Raw genomic sequence first — 20517 nt, 5'->3', positions numbered from 1 at the left:
TTCTGTTGCATGGGTGTTGTGGGCTATGCTGCGTGTGTTTCCATGAGTGTACGTATGATATGCAGATGGCGATAATGAAGCTGATGTTGCCAATGCCTTCATCATTGCAAATGAAGCTACAGGAAACTCATACACATTTCCGAATGCATCACCAGCGAGATGTGTATGGAAATGGATGAGAAATTTATTGAGAGGCATTTGCATAGATATTTTTTTTAAAGCGGAGCAAAGGAAGGTAAATTATATTAAATAGGAATTTTGAAGGTATTTGGTAGTTTTGGTATAGTAACGAGTCTTTGAAATTTTAATTAATTTCTGACTGTAAAGGTTAGTACTATGTTCGTATTTTTCACCAAAACACTAAATTAAAGGTACAAAAATCTATATGAAGACGATTATATTTATAAAAAGTCTTGCGAAATAATGAATGGAAAAGATCTAAGGAATTGATTTGAACCATTTCGTATTTGTAATTTAATTAAATTAAAAAAGTAACCGTGAAAATAAGCGGGTGTTCAGCTTAAAAACTGAACATAGTACTATGCTTAAGTCTTTAATAAAACACATTTTGAACTTTCATAGTAAAAATTTATTATGGTCTTGTCGAACATCTTTTCGAAATCTTCCGAACATTTTCGGAATATATGTAAAAATATATGCATAAAAAACACGTTTTGGTATTCGGTCGAAGTAGGGATGGAACTCACGATCCTTTGTATACAAGATGGTCATGCTAACCATTGCTCCACGGTGACCAACTAAAGATATGTTTCTGTCAAACAAAGTTTCTTTAAATTCATTATTTTATATTATGCTATAGAAAATTTTGTCAAAATTTTATTTCTATAGAGAATTTTGTCGAAATTTTCTTCCTTTCATTCGTTTTGTTTTGTTATTGTTGGTTTTGTTCTTTAATCATTGTTGTCGTTTTCTTGATTTCAGCCTAAAACCATGCATTGACTAAACTACAAGTGTAGCTTAACCAACAGAGGAAACGAATGTTTGTCAAATTTATTTGGGCAAAGCCCTATAGACTGCAAGATGCTTGGATGAACGCACGTTTCGGAATTACCGCATTCCTCATCAGCATCCTCTACTTGCATCAAAACTATCAACAAATTATCAGAATAAATTCAGGCAGTTCATTAAATCCAAGTATAAAGTCGGGCGGGGCCGACTATATTATACCCTGCACCACTTTATAGATCTAAATTTTCGATACCATATCACATCCGTCAAATGTGTTGAGGGCTATATACAAAGGTTTGTCCCAAATACATACATTTAAATATCACTCGATCTGGAAGAATTTGATAGACTTCTACAAAATCTATAGACTCAAAATTTAAGTCGGCTAATGCACTAGGGTGGAACACAATGTTAGTAAAAATTATGGGAAACGTTTAAATCTGAAGCAATTTTAAGGAAACTTCGAAAAAGTTTATTTATGATTTATCGCTCGATATATATGTATTAGAAGTTTAGGAAAATTAGAGTCATTTTTACAACTTTTCGACTAAGCAGTGGCGATTTTACAAGGAAAATGTTGGTATTTTGACCATTTTTGTCGAAATCAGAAAAAGATATATATGGGAGCTATATCTAAATCTGAACTGATTTCAACCAAATTTGGCACGCATAGCTACAATGCTAATTCTACTCCCTATGCAAAATTTCAACTAAATCGGAGCAAAAAATTGGCCTCTGTGGTCATATGAGTGTAAATCGGGCGAAAGCTTTATATGGGAGATACATCCAAATCTGAACCGATTTCAAGCAAATTTGGCACGCATAGTTACAACGCTAATTCTACTCCCTATGCAAAATTTCAACTAAATCGGAGCAAAAAATTGGCCTCTGTGGGCAAATGAGTGTAAATCGGTCGAAAGCTATATATGGGAGCTATATCTAAATCTGAACCGATTTGGCTGATATTTTGCAAGTTTTTCGAGACTCATAAAATATTCGGATGTACGGAATTTGAGGAAGATCGGTTGATATACACGCCAATTATGACCAGATCGGTGAAAAATATATATGGCAGCTATATAAATCTGAACCGATTTTTTCCAAAATCAATAGGGATCGTCTTTGAGCCAAAACAGGACCCTATACCAAATTTTAGGACAATCGGACTAAAACTGCGAGCTGTACTTTGCACACAAAAATACATCAACAGACAGACAGACGGACAGACGGACATCGCTAAATCGACTCAGAATTTAATTCTAAGCCGATCCGTATACTAAAAGTTTGGTCTATGATTACTCCTTCTTGGCGTTACATACAAATGCACAAACTTATTATACCCTGTACCACAGTAGTGGTGAAGGGTATAAATATAAAAAAATTTGTCGAAATTTTATTTCTAATGAAAAATTTCTATGAAAAATTTTGTCAAAAAAATATTTCTATAGAAATTTTTTTCGAAATTGTATTTCTATAGAAAATTTTGTCAAAATTATTTTTCCATTGAAAATTTTGTCAAAATGTTCGTTCTATAAAAAAATGTTGTCAAGATGTTATTTCTATAGCCAATGCTGTCAAAATTTAATTTCTGTAGAAACTTTGTTTAACATTTGATGTCTATAGAAAATTTTATAAAAATTTTATTTCTATAGAAAATTTTTTCAAAAGTTTATTTTCATAGAAAATTTTGTCCGAATTTTAGTAATATAGAAAGTTTTTTTTCAAATTTTTATTTCTATAGAAAATTTTGTCAAAATTTTATATCTATTGAAAATTTTGTTAAATTTTTTTTCTTTGGAAAATTTTGTCAACATTTTATTTCCATAAAAATTTTATCAAACTTTTATTTCTATTGAAAATTTTGTTAAAATGTGTAAGGACAAAAGTCGCTAGCTCGTTTTTACCCACAAAAGTCATTTTTGTCTTTCTAATATTATTACTTTTTATACTCTCCACCATAGGATGGGGGGTATATTAACTTTGTCATTCCGTTTGTAACTCATCGAAATATTGCTCTAAGACCCCATAAAGTATATATATTCTGGGTCGTGGTGAGATTCTGAGTCGATCTGAGCATGTCCGTCCGTCCGTCTGTTGAAATCACGCTAACTTCCGAACGAAACAAGCTACCGACTTGAAACTGTGCACAAGTAGTTGTTATTGATGTAGGTCAGACGGTATTGCAAATGGTCCACATCGGTCCACTTTTACGTATAGCCCCCATATAAACGGACCCCCAAATTTGGCTTGCGAATCCTCTAAGAGAAGCAAATTTCATCCGATCCGGCTGAAATTTGGTACATGGTGTAAGTATATGGTCTCTAACAACCATGCAAAAATTGGTCCACATCGGTCCATAATTATATAAAGGGTGATTCTTTTGAGGTTAGGATTTTCATGCATTAGTATTTGACAGATCACGTGGGATTTCAGACATGGTGTCAAAGAGAAAGATGCTCAGTATGCTTTGACATTTCATCATGAATAGACTTACTAACGAGCAACGCTTGCAAATCATTGAATTTTATTACCAAAATCAGTGGCAGAAAATCCGCTTTTTTATCGACAAATTTTGTTCAGCGATGAGGCTCATTTCTGGTTGAATGGCTACGTAAATAAGCAAAATTGCCGCATTTGGAGTGAAGAGCAACCAGAAGCCGTTCAAGAACTGCCCATGCATCCCGAAAAATGCACTGTTTGGTGTGCTTTGTACGCTGGTGGAATCATTGGACCGTATTTTTTCAAGATGCTGTTAGGTTAGGTTAGGTTAGGTTAGGTGGCAGCCCGATGTATCAGGCTCACTTAGACTATTCAGTCCATTGTGATACCACATTGGTGAACTTCTCTCTTATCACTGAGTGCTGCCCGATTCCATGTTAAGCTCAATGACAAGGGACCTCCTTTTTATAGCCGAGTCCGAACGGCGTTCCACATTGCAGTGAAACCACTTAGAGAAGCTTTAAAACCCTCAGAAATGTCACCAGCATTACTGAGGTGGGATAATCCACCGCTGAAAAACTTTTTGGTGTTCGGTCGAAGCAGGAATCGAACCCACGACCTTGTGTGTGCAAGGCGGGCATGCTAACCATTGCACCACGGTGGCTCCTGTTGGACGCAACGTTACGGTGAATGGCGATCGCTATCGTTCGATGTTAACAAACTTTTTGTTGCCAAAAATGGAAGAACTGAACTTGGTTGACATGTGGTTTCAACATGATGGCGCTACATGCCACACAGCTCGCGATTCTATGGCCATTTTGAGGGGAAACTTCGGAGAACAATTCATCTCAAGAAATGGACCGGTAAGTTGGCCACCAAGATCATGCGATTTGACGCCTTTAGACTATTTTTTGTGGGGCTACGTCAAGTCTAAAGTCTACAGAAATATGCCAGCAACTATTCCAGCTTTGGAAGACAACATTTCCGAAGAAATTCGGGCTATTCCGGCCGAAATGCTCGAAAAAGTTGCCCAAAATTGGACTTTCCGAATGGACCACCTAAGACGCAGCCGCGGTCAACATTTAAATGAAATTATCTTCAAAAAGTAAATGTCATGGACCAATCTAACGTTTCAAATAAAGAACCGATGAGATTTTGCAAATTTTATGCGTTTTTTTTTTTAAAAAAAGTTATCAAGCTCTTAACAAATCACCCTTTATATAGCCCCCATATAAACCGATCCCCCGATTTGGCTTGCGGAGCCTCTAAGAGAAGCAAATTTCATCCGATCCGGCTGAAATTTGGTACATGGTGTTTATATATGGTCTCTAGTGACGATGCAAAAATTGGTCCACATCGATCTATAATTATATATAGACCCCATATAAGTGACCCCCATATTTCAATTCTGGCTTTCTACGTATTGTCTAATACGTACCACGCATGGACTAACTCACAATTTAGAAAACGATGTTAAGAAGGTTTAAGATACCACAACCCAAGTAATTCGATTGTCGATGACAGTCTTTCGTAGAAGTTTCTACGCAATCCATGGTGGAGGGTACATAAGATTCGGCCTGGCCGAACTTACGGCAGTATATACTTGTTTTTATAATATTAGTGAAGAATAATGTATTTTTGTTATCCTATTTAATTATTGTTTTCTCTTATTTAAATTAAAAGAAAAGTCAATAAGATTCTTTTGAAGTTAGATGTTTGAATTTCACGGAAAAGAAGATAGGATAGCGCCATCTCTGGGATTTGACAAGCAGCCATTACCTGGGCAGTCAGCTGTGTAGGACGGCAGCTGTGTGATGTGTGCGACCGGCGGTGGCTATAAAAGCAGTAGCGAGAAAAAAAGAACTGGGCAGTTGTGGCGGAGTAAATCTCATCTTCAAATAAAATTAATACCAACCTCATAAGAGGATCTTCCACCCAGCGCAGTTCGGCCAGCGTAGTATAATCTTCGTCTGACCACCCCCTGGTACAACGAAGTATACTCTTCGTCTGTCACCCCTCTCCTCCTCTCCTTGTGCAGCGAAGTATAATCTCCAACTGTCATTCCTTCCCTCATTGTGCAGCGAAGTATAATCTTCGTCTGTCACCCCCCTCCTTGTGCAGCGGAGTATAATCACTCCTTGTGCAGCGAAGTATAATCTTCGTCTGTCACTCCTCTCCTTCCCCTTCTCATGCAACGAAGTATAATCTTCGTCTGTCACCTCTCTCCACCCCCTCCTTGTGCAGCAAGTATAATCTTCGTCTGTCACTCCTCTCCTTCCCCCACCATCCCCTTCATCAACGAAATCGAACTTCGCCCGCCGATCTGCAACCCCTGACCATGGAAAACGCGCCCGTATATCAGCACGACCGCTCCCAGCACTCCGAGGAGCCACAATCTGTGTATCTATGTAACTATTGTGTTTAATTAGAGTAAATAAAAAACTGTTTGTGCATCTAAACGAATTAAGCAGTGGTTTCTCTCTCTGGCAGTCAATTATAAATAAATAGTTTGTAACGACCCTGGTACCCGCTGAGTCTTCCCTCGATAAAAGTGATAAAAACATGTCGTAACAAATTTTATTTCTATAGAGAATTTTGTCAAAATATTATTTTTGTAGAAAATTTTGTCAACATTTTATTTTTATATAAAAATTTGTCAAAATTTTGTCAAAATTTTATTTTTATAGAAAATTTTGTCAAAATATTATTTTTGTAGAAAATTTTGTCAAAATTTTATTTCTATAGAGAATTTTGTCCAAATATTATTTTTGTAGAAAATTTGGTCAACATTTTATTTTTATAGAAAATTTTATTTTTGTAGAAAATTTTGTCAAAATTTTATTTTTGTAGAAAATTTTGTCAAAATTTTATTTTTGTAGAAAATTTTGTCAAAATTTTATTTTTGCAGAAAATTTTGTCGAAATTTTATTTTTGTAGAAAATTTTGTCAATATTTTATTTTTATAGAAAAATTTGTTAAAATTTTATTTCTATAGAGAATTTTGTCAAAATTTTATTTTTGTAGAAAATTTTGTCAAAATTTTATTTTTGTAGAAAATTTTGTCAAAATTTTATTTTTGTAGAAAATCTTGTCAAAATTTTATTTCTATAGAGAATTTTGTCAAAATATTATTTTTGTAGAAAATTTGGTCAAAATATTATTTTTTGTAGAAAATTTTGTCAAAATTTTATTTCTATAGAGAATTTGGTCAAAATTTTATTTTTGTAGAAAATTTTGTCGAAATTTTATTTTTGTAGAAAATTTTGTCAATATTTTATTTTTATAGAAAAATTTGTCAAAATTTAATTTTTGTAGAAAATTTTGTCAAAATTTTATTTTTATAGAAAATTTTATCAAGATTTCAGTTTTATAGAGAATCTTGTCAAAATATTATTTTTGTAGAAAATTTTGTCAAAATTTTATTTCTATAGAGAATTTGGTCAAAATTTTATTTTTATAGAAAATTTTGTCAAAATTTAATTTTTGTAGAATATTTTGTCGAAATTTTATTTTTGTAGAAAATCTTGTCAATATTTTATTTTTATAGAAAAATTTGTCAAAATTTTATTTTTATAGAAAATTTTGTGAAAATTTTATTTTTTATAGAAAATATTGTCAAGATTTTAGTTTTATAGAGAATTTTGCCGAACTATTATTTTTATAGAAAATTTGGCAAAATTTTATTTCTATAGAGAATTTTGTCAAAAATTTATTTTTGTAGAAAATTTTTTCAAAATTTTATTTCTATAGATAATCTTGTCAAAATTTAATATTTATGGTTACAATACTTATCGGACACACTCTAATCTTTTTGCGTTTACAGTCTTTATGGACTTATGATATCTCCCCTCATCACACTTGCCTCGTGGGTTTTTGGCATATATAAATATTTTCAATTGTTTTCCGTCCATATGGTTGTTCATGGGGGAAAGAATAATCACAAGAGTGGTTGCATATTCTGCGTTAACTAACAAAAAACCATAGGCAGTATTTGACTGCCGTGCAACGAGCTTGAATAAAACATGTAATGATGAGTGGCACACACTAATGTTCATCATATTTTTAAGGACTTTTCAGCGAGTAAAAATGTGTGCATACATTTGTGCAATGTGTGTGTGTGTTTTTTTTTTGTCACCCATATGAATATGCATTTACAAATGCACACACACACACTCACAAAATCATACACTCATTTATTCTCATACATTTATGAAAATAAAAAGCTAGTGTTATATGAAATTGGTATAGATGAGAGTGGAATAGACGAGAGCGTCTGCCACATTCCCGGCCTTTTAAGCAAAAACAAAAAAAAAAACACAATAACATTGCATTCATAACCGGATATGTTCTTACATACCAACAACATAGCCAACAACATTATAAAACATGAATTACCCCCCTCCACACACCCAGTATACACACAACTCCATGTATGAGTATGTGTATGCAAATATTTCATCACTTGGAAAAGGGAGTGTGAGAGAGAAGAGCGAGAGATAGATAGTATGTAGGAACTATGTAATGATTGTTTTTAGGCTGAAAATGGAAAGCCACCAGTTGATTCGAACATTGTACTCAAATGCCATGGTATTAGTTTCTATTTGCAAACTTTCAGTTTTTGGCTTGTGTTTTTTTGTTTTATACTCTCTATCTCTCTCTCTCTCTTTCAACGAGGCTGCCAACTAATGTGTGTTTTATACACTTCCTAATCTAAAATATCCTCTTATGATATGACATTGATCATTAATCATGGAAAAAGCACTAGCAGCATTAGCAACGACATTTCTATAGCGAGAGGATATACGAACTGACAGGGCTAATTTAAGATTTGTTTTTAAAGTGAGTCAAGTTAAGCTATGGTGTACATATATCAAAAATTATGCTATTTTCTATGGGGTAAGCTAGTAAGGAATGTATGGCAATTTAGGATTTGTCAAAAAGAGTTTTTGCAATTGTTTGCTAAAATTTTAAACAGAATTTTGTTTAATTTTAAAACAGTAGGCTCTCAAATTGTTCTAGCAAAAACACATGCAGTTTGCATAACGCAGAAAATGCCGTAGTGCAAACAACGAGTATGTATATAAAGGTACCGTTAGAAATTTACAGATAAACAGGTTTTGTGTTCTAAATGCCTTATAAATTAATTTCGTAGATGTGAATAACGATGTGCATGTGGTTTCGATCGGACATCATACAACAAAACAAAAACTATTTGGTGGTGTGTAGGGTGACCTATTGACTTTTTAAAATCTCTGTAACTTTTTTGTTTATGAATATAAGTAATTACTTCAAAAGCAAAAGTTTCATATTTTGTTAAGATCTTTATAATGGGCACCATACGGGTATACGAAGCGAAATAAAAAAATTAAAAATTAAATTTGACGTCGTAGTCAAAAATGACCAATGCACGAAATATAGCCCCTGATCAACCACGAACAACGATAAGCGTTTCTTTTCGATCGAACTTCAAATGACGACACAGCACAATAAATTGTATTTCGGGGGGTCGTAGGGTGCACGAAAAAAAAAGTTTTGGTGTTCTGAAATTGTCTTCGAATATGCTACAAAACTGGGGGTGACCGCATCAACTTTTTTTCCCCTTTAGGCCGTGACCCTATCTAATGTACAGTTCTAAAATTGACTGTTGGTAAATTGGTGATAACTATCAGAAAACTGACACCAAAAATAGAAGAAAGAAATAAGAATAAAATTTTGACAAAATTTGCTATAGAAATAAATTTTTAACAAAACGTTCTATAGAAACAAAAATTTGATAAAATTTTCTATAGAAATAAAATTTTTACAAAATTTTCTATAGAAATAAAATTTTTACAAAATTCTCTTAGAAATAAACTTCTGACAAAATTTTCTATAGAAATAAAATTTTGACAAAACTTTCTATAGAAATTAAATTTTGATAGAATTTTCTATAGAAATAAAATTTTGACAAAATTTTCTATGGAAATAAAATTTTGACAAAATTTTCTATAGAAATAAACTTATAACAAAATTTTCCATAAAAGTAAATTTTTTTTTCAATAGAAATAAAATTTTGATAAAATTTCTAATGGAAATAAAATTTTTGTTGTTTTTGATTTCAGCTTAAAACCATGCATTAACTAAACTACAAGGAGGAAAAGTATGCTCGTCAAATTTATTTGGGCAAAGCCCTATAGACTGCAAGATGGTTGGATGTACAGCTGTTTCGGAATTACCACATTCCTCATCAGCATCCTCTACTTGCAGCAAAAATTTTGACAAAATTTTCTATAGAAATAAAATTTTGATTTTTGCACAGGCTTCTGCCACACCTTTTTAAGTAAAAAACTTAAATTTATATGAAATTGGCAGACATCGTAAAATTTTGACAAAATTTTCTATAGAAATACAATTTTGAGAAAATTTTCTATAGAAATAAAATACTGAGAATATTTTCTATAAAAATAAAATTTTTTTTAATTAATTCTCTAAAAAAATAAATTTTTGACAACATTTTCTATAGATATACAATTTTGACAAAATTTTCAATAGATATAAAATTTTGATGAAATTTTCTATAGAAATAAAATTTTGACAAAATTTTCTACAGAAATAAATTTTTGACGAAATTTTCTATAGAAATAAAATTTTGAAAAATTTTCTATAGAAATATATTTTTGACAAAATTTTCTATACTCGTAGATATACAATTTTGACAAAATTTTCTATAGAAATAAAATTTGTAGAAAATTTTCTATAGAAATAAAATACTGAGAATATTTTCTATAAAAATAAAATTTTTTTTAATTAATTCTCTAAAAAAAAAACTTTTGACAACATTTTCTATAGAAATAAAATTTTGACAAAATTTTATATAGAAATAAAATTTTGATGAAATTTTCTATAGAAATAAAATTTTGACAAAATTTTCTATAGCGATAACATGTTGACAAAATTTTCCATAGTGATCAAATGTTGACAAAATTTTCTATAGAAATAAAATACTGAGAATATTTTCTATAAAAATAAATTTTTTTTAATTAATTCTCTAAAAAATAAACTTTTGACAACATTTTCTATAGAAATATAATTTTGACAAAATTTTTTATAGATATAAAATTTTGACAAAAATTTCTATAGAAATAAAATATTGACAAAATTTTCTACAGAAATAAATTTTTGACGAAATTTTCTATAGAAATAAAATTTTGAAAAATTTTCTATAGAAATATATTTTTGACAAAATTTTCTATAGAAATAAAATCTTTAGAAAATTTTCTATAGAAATAAAATTTTGAGAAAATTTTCTATAGAAATAAAATTTTGACAAAATAGAAATAAAATTTTGAGAAAATTTTCTATAGAAATAAAATACTGAGAATATTTTCTATAAAAATAAATTTTTTTTAATTAATTCTCTAAAAAATAAAATTTTGACAACATTTTCTATAGATATACAATTTTGACAAAATTTTCTAAAGATATACAATTTTGAAAACATTTTCTATAGCGATAAAATGTTGACAAAATTTTCCATAGTTATCAAATGTTGACAAAATTTTCTGTAGAAATAAAATATTGACAAAATTTTCTATAGAAATAAAATTTTGACAAAAATTTCTATATAAATAAAATTTTCATGTTAGTTTTTCAGAAGCCAAATTTTAGACAAAGATTGTTTCCTTTGTCGCTAAAAGAATATCTTTAAAGATAAATAAGAATGACTGAAAATAATCACTGCAACTCCCATAAATTCAGATTTATTTCCGCTAAAAAAATTATTTTTTCTTGGAACAAATTGAGGTTTACAAGTATCTCTTGTCATTTTATGTTATTACATTGAAAGAAGAGTTTTCTTTTCGAAGGATCGAAATTTTAGACAATCAAAGTTTTCTTTTGACACTAATAACTTTTTTTTTTCAAGCAAGTAAAAAAGTTTAAAGTCAATCATTGAATCTCTTATTATAGTTTCGCCTTTATTTCCTCTAAAAGGAAATGCTCTATAAGAAAGGAGAATTTCGTGTGTTATTTTTTTAATATTTTGCAACTACTCGTAGATATAAAATTTTGACAACATTTTCTATAGAAATAAAATTTTGAGAAAATTTTCTATTGAAGTAAAATATTGAGTAAATTTTATATAAAAATAAAACTTTTACAAAATTCTCTAAGAAATAAACTTCTGACAAATTTTTCTATAGAAATAAAATTTTGACAAAATTTTCTATAGCTATAAACTGTTGACAAAATTTCCTATAGAAATAAAATATTGACAAAATTTTCTATAGAATAAAATTTTGACAAAATTTTCTATAGAAAAAAAAATTTGACAAAATTTTCTATAAAAATAAAACTTTTATAAAATTTTCTAAGAAATAAACTTTTGACAAAATTTCCTATAGAAATAAAATTTTGAGAAAAGTTTCTATAGAAATAAAATTTTGACAAAATTTTCTATAGAAATATATTTTTGACAAAATTTTCTATACTCGTAGATATAAAATTTTCACAACATTTTCTATAGAAATAAAATTTTGAGAAAATTTTCTATAGAAATAAAATTTTGAGAAAATTTTCTATAGAAATAAAATTTTGAGAACATTTTCTATAGAAATAAAATATTGAGAAAATTTTCTATGAAAATAAAATTTTTTTAAATTTTTTCTCTAAAAAATAAACTTTTGACAAAATTTTCTATAGAAATAAAATTTTGACGAAATTTTCTATAGAAATACAATTTTGACAAAATTTTCTATAGAAATAAAATTTAGACAAAATTTTCTATAGCGATAAAATGTTGACAAAATTTTCTATAGAAATAAAATATTGACAAAATTTTCTATAGAAATAAAATAAAAAAATTTAGAATCAATCATTGAATCTCTTATTATAGTTTCGCGTTTATTTCCCCTAAAAGGAAATGCTCTATAAGAAAGGAGAATTTCGTTTGTCTAAAATGTCGTTACGGAGGACTGAATTTTTGGGTGTTTTTTTACAATATTTTCCAACTACTCGTAGATATAAAATTTTGACAACATTTTCTATAGAAATAAAATTTTGAGAAAATTTTCTATAGAAATAAAATATTGAGAAAATTTTCTATGAAATTAAAATTTTTACAAAGTTCTCTAAAAAATAAACTTTTGACAAAATTTTCTATAGATATAAAATTTTGACAACATTTTCTATAGAAATAAAATGTTGACAATATTTTCTATAGAAATAAAATTTTGAGAAAATTTTCTATAGAAATAAAATATTGAGAAAAATTTCTATGAAAATAAAATTTTTACAAAGTTCTCCAAAAAATAAACTTTTGACAAAATCTTCTATAGATATAAAATTTTGACAACATTTTCTACAGAAATAAATTTTTGACGAAATTTTCTACAGAAATAAAATTTTAACAAAATTTTCTATGGAAATAGAATTTTGGCAAAATTTTCTATGGAAATAGAATTTTGGCAAAATTTTCTATAGAAATAAAATTTTGGCAAAATTTTTATAGGAATAAAATTTTCATAAAATTTTTGTAGGAATAAAATTTTCATAAAATTTTCCATAGAAATAAAATTTTCATAAAATTTTCCATAGAAATAAAATTATGATAAAATTTTCTATAGAAATAAAATTTCGATAAAATTTGCTATGGAAATAAACTTTTGACTAAATTTTTATATGAATAAAATTTTCATAAAATTTTCCATAGAAATAAAATTGTGATAAAATTTTGTATAGAAATAAAATTTTGATAAATTTTCTATAGAAATAAAATTTTGATAAAATTTTCTATAGATATAAAATTTTTATAAAATTTTCTATAGAAATAAAATTTTCATAAAAATTTCTATAGCAATAAAATTTTGATAAAATCTTCTGTTGAAATAAAATTTTGACAAAATTTTCTATATGAAATAAAATTTTTATAAAATTTGCTATAGAAATAAAATTTTGAAAAAAAAAATTCTATGGAAATAAAATGTTTACAAAATTTTCTTGCGAGCGTATTTGTATGTCGTTTTCTATTTTAGCAATATTTCTTTGAGTTTATGTATAATATTTTTAAAGTTATTTTGTCAAAAATTAAAAGGAAAAAAATTATACAATTATTTTATTACTTAATAGTAATTTCCAATGTGTCAGGCACTAGTAACATAATTAATTTGTAAAACGTATCATTATGCCGGTTACGCCTGATTTTTGCATTTTTCACTTATTTGTAGTAAAACTGAGTTAAATTAAATTTCCACAAATACGACAAATGCAAAGCACTCTAAAATTACATTTAAATTCCGTATATCATTAAGCATACATATTTACACAAATATTCAAGTGTTTATTTACATGATACCACTTACCAACACTCACACACTTACACATACAAGCATGTATATGTTATTGAATTTCCGGGTTTTGTTTTAATTAGTTTCAAAAAAATTTTCGTTATAACAAAGAAAAAATCCAAAACGGAAATAACATGAAAAATTAGCAAAAATTTTTAGTTATACTATAATTGAAATATTTTTCACAATTTAAATAGGTTCACCTTTGACCTCACACACACGCATGCACAATTCGTGTTCATAGTTCCAACACAGCTAATACACTTAAACATTGACAATTGACCCAATGGAATATATACGATTTTACAACTCTAACAATTGGGGAAGGGGGAGAGGGGGCCAGAAGCCATTGGAATTATTTTGTATTTGGTCCACTAGAAGAGAATATCCGTTTATGGGTGAGTGTGTGTATGTGTGGGTGAATGTAATGAACATGAGATTGTGGCTAATAGAAGGGGCAATGAGGCATGGTTGAGGGTCACAGAGGAGAGTCTGATAATTATATTAGCGTGTTTAAAACTCGTTACAAGAGTGATAACTTATCACAATCATGTTAATAATTAACTTGCGAACATTTCACAACATTCGCAGTGAACATTTAAAATTTGTGTAGGGTAGACCTGATAGGAAATTTGGAAAACTAGGGAAATTTTTGTAATATCGAAAAAGGCTAGGAAACTTACAGGATTCGGAAAAATGAACTGAAGGTGAAAATGGAAATTTATAGTTAGCATTAAAACTTCCTTTTAGAGTGTGGATTTAATACTCTTTCATACATTGGGTCTTGTCATGGCACTTGGATACTAGAAAAATTTCACATGGCCTTCAAATATCCAAAATTCGTTCACTTTCCTGTTTATCGTTTGTCCTGTCTATTTACCCTAAAATATTTTCAAAAATCCCAAAAATTTCCCTTCAAAAGAATTGCATACTCTATAAATAGCCAAACCAACGCAAAGGCTCATGAGCAAGACAACATGCAGCAACAACATATGCTGTGTTGTAAAGCGAATGAGCCACGAAGGACATTAGAAACGCAACAGCAATCCATATAACAGCAGCAACAACTTGAAACTTCAATTGTCTAAATTGTAGTGAAAGTGTGTTATGCTAGCTTCTTATTCCATGCTAAGGCCATACTCACGATATTATCAAATAGAACGAATGAAGGAAGTAAACGCTTTCAAAGTTTACTTTTTAAAAATTAACTTTTTACTTGAAGCAATAAACAGTGGACCATGAAAATTTTATTTCGATGGAAAATTTAGTCAAAATTTATATTTTTTTTTTTTGAATTTTTGAAAATTTTATTTCCAAAGAAACTTTTATTAAAAATATTTCTCTATAAACAATTTTCGGAAAATTTTATTTCTATAGAAAATTTTCGGAAAATTTTATTTCTATAAATTTTCGAAAAATTTTATTTCTATAGAAAAATTTCGGAAAATTTTATTTCTATAGAAAATTTTCGGAAAATTTTATTTCTATAAATTTTCGACAAATTTTATTATTAAAAAAAATTTGGAAAATTTTATTTTTACAGAAAATTTTTCGGAAAATTTTAGTTTTAGAGAAAATTTTCGGAAAATTTTATTCTTAGAGAAAATTTTCGAAAAATTTTATTTTTAGAGAAAATTTCCGGAAAATTTTATTTTTAGAGAACATTTTCGGAAAATTTTATTTTTATAGAAAATTTTCTCAAAAAATTATTTTTATAGAAAATTTTCATAAAATTTAATTTCTATAGAAAATTTTCTGACATTTTTTTATAGAAAATTTTTGGAAAATTATATTTATATAGAAAATTTTCCCGAAATTTTATTTCTATAGAAAAGGTTTATTTCTATAAAAAAAAAAAAACTTTATTTCTATGGTTTTGTTTGTTTTTGTTGGTTTCTCCTTCAATCATTATGGTTGTTTTGATTTCAGCTTAAAACTATGCGTGGACTACAAACTACAAATTTAGCATTACCAACAGAGGAAAAGTATATTTGTCAAATTTAATTGGACAAAGGCCATACTCACGATATTATCAAATAGAATGAACGAAGGAAGTAAACGCTTTCAAAGTTTACTTTTTAAAAATTAACTTTTTACTTGAAGCAATAAACAGTGGATCATGAAAATTTTATTTCGATGGAGAATTTAGTCAAAATATTTTTTTTTTTTTAATTTTTGAAAATTTTATTTCCAAAGAAACAAAATGTTTCTCTATAAACAATTTTCGGAAAACTTTATTTCTATAGAAAATTTTTGGAAAATTTTATTTCTATAAATTTTCGAAAAATTTTATTTGTAGAAAAAAATTTCGGAAAATTTTATTTTTAGAGAAAAATTTCGGAAAATTTTATTTTTAGAGAAAATTTCCGGAAAATTTTATTTTTAGAGAAAATTTCCGGAAAATTTTATTTTTAGAGAAAACTTCCGGAAAATTTTATTTCTATAGAAAATTTTCTCAAAATTTATTTTTATAGAAAATTTTCATAAAATTTTCTCAAAATTTATTTTTATAGAAAATTTTCATAAAATTTAATTTCTATAGAAAATTTTCTGAATTTTTTTTTATAGAACATTTTTGAAATTTTTTTTTTATAGAAAATTTTCGGAAAATTATATTTATATAGAAAATTTTGTAAAAATTATATTTATATAGAAAATTTTGTGAAAATGTTATTTCTATAAAAAATGTTTATTTCTATAAAAAAAAAACTTTATTTCTTTTGTTTTGTTTGTTTTTGTTGGTTTCTCCTTAAATCATTATGGTTGTTTTGATTTCAGCTTAAAACTATGCGTTGACTACAAACTACAAATGTAGCATAACCAACAGAGGAAAAGTATATTTGTCAAATTGAATTGGACAAAGCCTTTTAGACTGCAAGATGGTTAGATGGACAGCGGTTTCGGAATTACTACACTCCTCATCAGCAGAATAAATTCAGGTATTAGCCAAAGTAAATTACACTTGAAACTCCCGAAAAATTTATGATAATTATATTTCAATAGGAAATTTTATTTCTATAGAAAATTTTATCAAAATCTTATTTCTATAGAAAATTTTATCAAAATCTTATTTCTATAGAAAATTTTATCAAAATCTTATTTTTATAGAAAATTATCTCGTATTTTTTTTCTATAAAAATTTTGTTTAAACAATTTTTTTCTATAGAATTTTTTTTCCAAAATTTTATTTCCGAAAATTTTATATCTCTAGAAAATTTTGTTAAAATTTTATTTCTTTAGAAATTTTTCTCAAAATTTTATTTCTTTAGAACATTTTCTCAAAAATTTATTCTTAAAGAAAATTTTTCCGAAAACGTTATTTCTATAAAAAAATTAATTTTTATAGAATGTTTTCCAAAATTTTATTTCCATAAAAAATTTTCTGAAAATTTCGTTTCTATGAAAAATGTTCTGAAAATTTTTGTTTCTATAGAAAATTTTGTGAAAATTTTATATCTATAAAAAATATTCTGAAATTTTTATTTCTATTAAAATTTTTCCAAAAATTTTATTTCTATAGAAAATTTTTCAAAAATTTTATTTCCACAGAAAATTGTCTGAAATTTTTAATTCTATAAAAAATGTTCTCAAACTTTTATTTCTATAGAAAAATTTTCAAAATTTTTATTTCTATACAAAAGTTTCCGAAAATTTTATTTCTTTAGAAAATTTTGAAAAAAACACCATTTCAATAGAAAATTTTGCAAAACTTTTATTATTATAAAAAATTTTCCAAAACTTTTATTTCTGTAGAAAATTCTCCAAAAGATTTGTTTTTAAAGAAAATTTTCAGAAAATTTTATTTCTATAGACAATTTTCTCAAAAGTGTATTTCTACAGAAAATGTTTTTGTTATACCTACCACCATAGAATGGTGATGGGGGTATAAGAAGTTTGTCATTCCGTTTGTAATACATCGAAATATCGATTTCCGACTATATAAACTATATGTTATATATCTACAAGTTAGAAGATGTACTATATCGCTCCAAGTTTTGATAGTCCCCATATAAATGGACCTCCCGATTTGGGGTCTGGGGCTTCTAAAAACCGTAGTTTCTATCCAACTTGCCTGAAATTGGAAATCCAAAGGTATTTTAGGACCGCAAAGAGGTGTGCCAAAAATGGTGAGTATCGGTCTATGTTTTGGTATGGCCCTCATATAGACCGATGGCCTGATTTTATTTCTTGGGCTTATAGAATCCGTATTTTTTATCCTATTTGTCTGCAATTAGACATCTAGAGGTATCTTAGGACCATCAAGAGGTGTGTCGAAAATAATCCGTATCGGTCCACGTTTTCGTATAGCCCCCATATAGATTGTTCTCTCGATTTTACTTCTTGGGCTACTAGAATTCGTAGTTTTTACCCAATTTGTCTGAAATAGGAATTGTAGAGGTGAGTATTGATCCATGTTTTGGTATAGCCCCTACATGTACCGACCTCCCGGTTTGACTCCTTGGATTTCTAGCAACCGTAGTTTTTATCCGATTTGCCCAAAAATGTAAATATATTTACCGGTATATTTGGTAAGGCATCCATATAGTCCGATTTCATTTCTTAATTGTACACCCAAAGAAAAAATATTTTCCTCCGGAATGAAATTTTAGACAAACGAAATTCCCCTTTCATATAAAGTATTTTCGTTTAGATCAAATTAACCCAAATTGCCTCTAAAATTTATGTCAAAAGAAAACTTTGCTAGTCTAAAATTTCGTTCCTCAGAAAAGAAAACTCTTCTTTCAGTGTATAGCAGCGCACTGATAATGAAAAGTGCTTGAAACTGAAAGTAAAATTTCCAGATTTTACTCATCATTTACTCATTCATTTAAATAATGGCGAAAAAATTTACAGATTTAAGATTTCGAATCAAGGCGTTATTTCATCATTTGCACGATATGTTTATGATTTCTCTAAAACTCAAACAAAATTGGTTCTTATAAAAATCCAAAATCTGATCTAGTCTTCATGGGTAGAATCTTTAAATTTATCTTCGAGAAGCGTACTGGTTGAACTGGGAGAATATTTGTCATCAAACCCCCTAAAATTCTATATATTATCAAGTAACCCGCTACGATGAAGAGTTTTCAAAGTAAACTATTATATTTGATTCATGGTGGGGGGTATTTAAGATTCGGCCCGGCCGAAATTACTGATGTATATACTTGTTTTTGTTTTTTTAGACTTGGTTTGCAAAAGTTTATTCTAAAGAAAATTTTGTCAAAATGTTGTTTCTATAGGAAAAATTTTCGCAAGATTTTATTTCTATAGGAAATTTTTGCAAAAATTTATCTCTATAGATTTTTTTTGCTAAACATTATTTATATACAAAACTTTGGGTTAATTGTAGAAATTTTTCGAAACCCGGATTTTTATAGACAATTTTCACAAAATTTTATTTAAAAAAAAAATTTTTTCTCATTTTTCTATTTCTGTGCAAAATTTTCTTAAAATTTAATTTCCCTTCCGATATTCAATCTAACACTTAAGTAAGCACTTCCTCTACTATATCTAGAATTTTGCCTCCCTTGACATTACCGTTTTTATATTTCAATCGTATACTAAAAAACTTCGACGCAAGTTGATGTCCTTTGTGAAATTTAAAAAAATATATACCAGACCATCATCATTGACAAAATTTTTTGCATATATTATGAATATTGCATTTTCATCAAGATTGCTTCCAACAAAATAAATATTTTTCAAAAGCTTCTACCATAAATATTGGCAAAAAATTACCAAACATTTCTCTATTGACACATGTAAGCCAGTCACAGCCACATGAAATGGCCTGTGTTGACAGGGCAAGACTATCCAGCAATTCTAAAATATATCCTTCCTCAACTCAATGAATACGAAGAGAATTCAATGGACGAGATGGACCATTGAGTGAAAATTCAATAAGACTTACGAAGGTTAGTAGTTAGGTAGATTGGGTATAACATATGTTGTTAGAGAAAAATATTCTTAAAAGTTTTCTTAGTTACAAAATTTTTTGAAGATTTCATTTATATAGAGAATTTGGTAAACAAATTCTATTTCTATATACAATTCTATAAACACTTTATTTTTATAGACTATTTTGTACAACATTATTTCTTTAAAGAGATTTTGCAAAATTTTTTTTTACTCTAAGAAAATATTTTGAAAATTGTATTTCTATTGAAAATTTTGCTAAAATTTTATATCTATAAATGTTTTATCAAAATTTGATTATTATAGCAAAATTTCTGCAAAATTTTGCTTTTATACAAATTTTTTGGAAAAATATTACTTTTATACTAATTTTTCGGAAAAATTTTACTTTTTATACCAAATTTTACTTCGCTAGACATTTTTTCTGAAAAGTTAATTGTTTATGTTTTTTTTTCAAAATTTTATTACAATAGAAGAGGCCGTCAAAATTTTATTTTATTGAAAATTTTGCCAAAATTTTATATCTATAAAAAGTTTTATCAAAATTTGATTATTATAGAAAAATCACTGCAAATTTTTTTTTGTTTTTTAGCAAACTTTACTTTCCTATACATTTTTTCTGAAAAGTTATTTTTATTTTTCGAAATTTTATTACAATAGACGATTTTGTCAAAATTTTATTTTATTAAAAATTTTGCCAAAATTTTATATCTATAAAAAGTTTTATCGAAATTTGATTTCTGCAAAATTTTACTTTTATACAAATTTTTTGGAAAAATATTACTTTTATACAAATGTTTCAGAAAAATTTTCTTTGTATAGCAAATTTTACTACCCTAGAAATTCTTCCTGAAAAGTTAATTTTTTTACG

The sequence above is a fragment of the Haematobia irritans genome, chromosome 1 (genome assembly GCF_050003625.1).
Source record: "Haematobia irritans isolate KBUSLIRL chromosome 1, ASM5000362v1, whole genome shotgun sequence".
NCBI classification, from domain to species: Eukaryota; Metazoa; Arthropoda; class Insecta; order Diptera; family Muscidae; genus Haematobia; species Haematobia irritans.
The sequence above is the reverse complement of the archived record's forward strand: the minus strand, read 5'-3'. Positions refer to the sequence as shown.